Source organism: Bison bison, unplaced genomic scaffold (assembly GCF_000754665.1).
Source record: "Bison bison bison isolate TAMUID 2011002044 unplaced genomic scaffold, Bison_UMD1.0 scf7180017846412, whole genome shotgun sequence".
NCBI lineage: Eukaryota > Metazoa > Chordata > Mammalia > Artiodactyla > Bovidae > Bison > Bison bison.
In genome coordinates, this window is record NW_011476985.1 from 3,832 (window position 1) to 6,248 (window position 2,417).

General features: G+C 36.7%; 1 pseudogene; it reads left to right on the forward strand.

Annotated features, from left to right (window-relative positions):
• The first annotated feature begins 1,292 nt into the window (after positions 1-1,292).
• LOC104988286 overlaps positions 1,293-2,417 on the forward strand; it is a 4,238-nt pseudogene continuing 3,113 nt past the window's right edge.

A 2,417-nucleotide genomic window follows, 5' to 3' on the forward strand; every position in this document is an offset into this window, starting at 1 on the left:
TATACTTGGACCCTTAATGAAGATATGAAATATGATATTTGATATCATATGATATAAAATGGTATATAAATATGATATATATTTGATATAAATGGAATTTATTTCAAAATTTTAACACCAAATAATGACAGATTCTCACAGTGTTTTCCAACTATATCTGAATTAAAGGCATTATATCAATGTGTTTATAGTCCTTGTAATTTATCTGCTTCTAATATATGAGTTTCCCAGATTTATCCATATATTGCAAGGATCAATGCCATTTGAAAGTCATCATTTTTTATTTTTTGCTAGAGGTGAGGTCAAAATAAAATATTAAAGCATCCATTTCACTACATTGTGACTTCATCACCCCATTGTGACTCTCACTCCCTCCCACTTACAAATCTTTGAGGCTGTCAAATCATCCTTTAAATGACTAACTGCACATCTAATGGAGATTGGAATGAAAAAGAAAATCTGTACAGATACAGATTTATGCACAGGACAGTCCTTTCAAAATTATGAAGCGGGAATGTATATTTTGCTTAAAATTAAGGTTATTTTCCACTCTTTATTTATTTAGTAGCTCTTTCCAAAACTCACTTTATTCTCTCTCAAAAAATTACTTTGATGTTTAACTATATGCATTTAAACATATATTTTTGATCTCTCTTTGTAGATTACATTTACTGTCATGCATTTATTGTTGAAAGGTATAGTTGGTGGCACCAGCGGAGGGGGTGGGGGGGAAGGATTAGAAATGATTCAGCTTCTCTAACCTCCGTTCTTAGTGTGCACAGTGAAGGTCTGATGTTCACCCTTGTCCATGATGTTTTGTACATATTTTCAGGTGATTATTGGCCATTTGTATATCTCCTGTGAGACATTTCTGTTCACATCCTTTGTCTGCTTTTAATTTGGGTGTTTTTTCTATTGTTGAATTATAAAAGTGTTTTGTATATTCAATGTATTAGACACATCAGACATATGATTCCCAACTTTTTCCATTGTGAGGGTCACGTTTTTTAATACTTTGAGAATGTCCTTTGACAGACAAAACTTTGTTTTAATTTTCATTTATATAAAGTCAAATTATTTATTTTTGTTTTTTGTACTGTTTATGTGTCATGTCTAAGACACCTGTCAGGAGCTAAAGTGACTTGGGAGAGAGAAAACTGAGCTGCCAATTAAATTAACAAACCATAAACATAAGATTTAAAATTGTAACCACTTCTTACAATGATAACCTCATCATAGCTCATGAAGGTTAATCATTATTTTTATATTTATTCTCAGTTTATATTTCCTGAATGGCCTGGCTGGACAAACACAATCTGACGATGCTGAATGAATTCATCCTCGTAGGAATCACCAATCTCCCTGAGCTACAGGCGCCTTTGTTTGGACTCTTCCTCATTGTTTACATGGTCTCAGTGGGGTATAACCTGGGCTTGATCATTCTCACCATGATAGACTCCAGGCTACACACACCCCTGTACTTTTTCCTCATACACCTGGCTTTTACTGATCTTGGTTACTCAACAGCGTAGGACCCAAAATGCTAGTAAATTTTGCCATAGATCAGCGTACAATCTCTTATGATTGATGTGATACCCAGCTCTTTTTCTTCAGTAGGTTTATCACCAGTGAAATTTTCATTCTTTCTGCTATGGCCTATGACTGCTACATGGCCATCTGTAACCCTCTGCTCTATACAAGCATCATGTCACAAAGGTTGTGTCACACACTAGTGGCCATTCGTATCTAGACAGCCTCTTTTTGTCTCTGCTAACCATCATAAAAACTTTTATTTCATCGTTTTGTGGTCATGATGTCATTAAGCATTTCTATTGTGATAGTCTGCCCTTGATATCATTGCTTTCTTCAGACAAACGTGAAATTAAATGGATAATTCTGATCTTTTCAATTTTTAATTTGGTTTCATCTCTTCTGATAGTTCTCATGTCCTATATCTTGATCCTTGTCGCCATCTTTAGGATTAACTCAGCGGAAAGCAGACACAAGGCTTTCTCCACCTGTGGATCTCATATGACAGTGACAGTCACATTATATGGTATTCTCTTCTTTATGTACATGCAGCCCAAATCCAGTGATTCCTTTGATACTGATAAAATGACATCTTTATTTTATACTTTATTAATACCCGTGCTGAGAGAAGGCAAAGGCACCCCCACTCCAGTACTCCTACCTGGAAAATCCTATGGACGGAGGAGCCTGGTAGGCTGCAATCCAAGGGGTCGATGAGGGTCGGACACGATGGAGCGACTTCACTTTCACTTTTCACTTTCCACTTTCATGAATTGGAGAAGGAAATGGCAACCCACTCCAGTGTTCTTCCCTGGAAAATCCCAGGGATAGGGGAGCCTGGTGGGCTGCCGTCTATGGGGTCACAGAGAGCTGGACACGACTGAAGT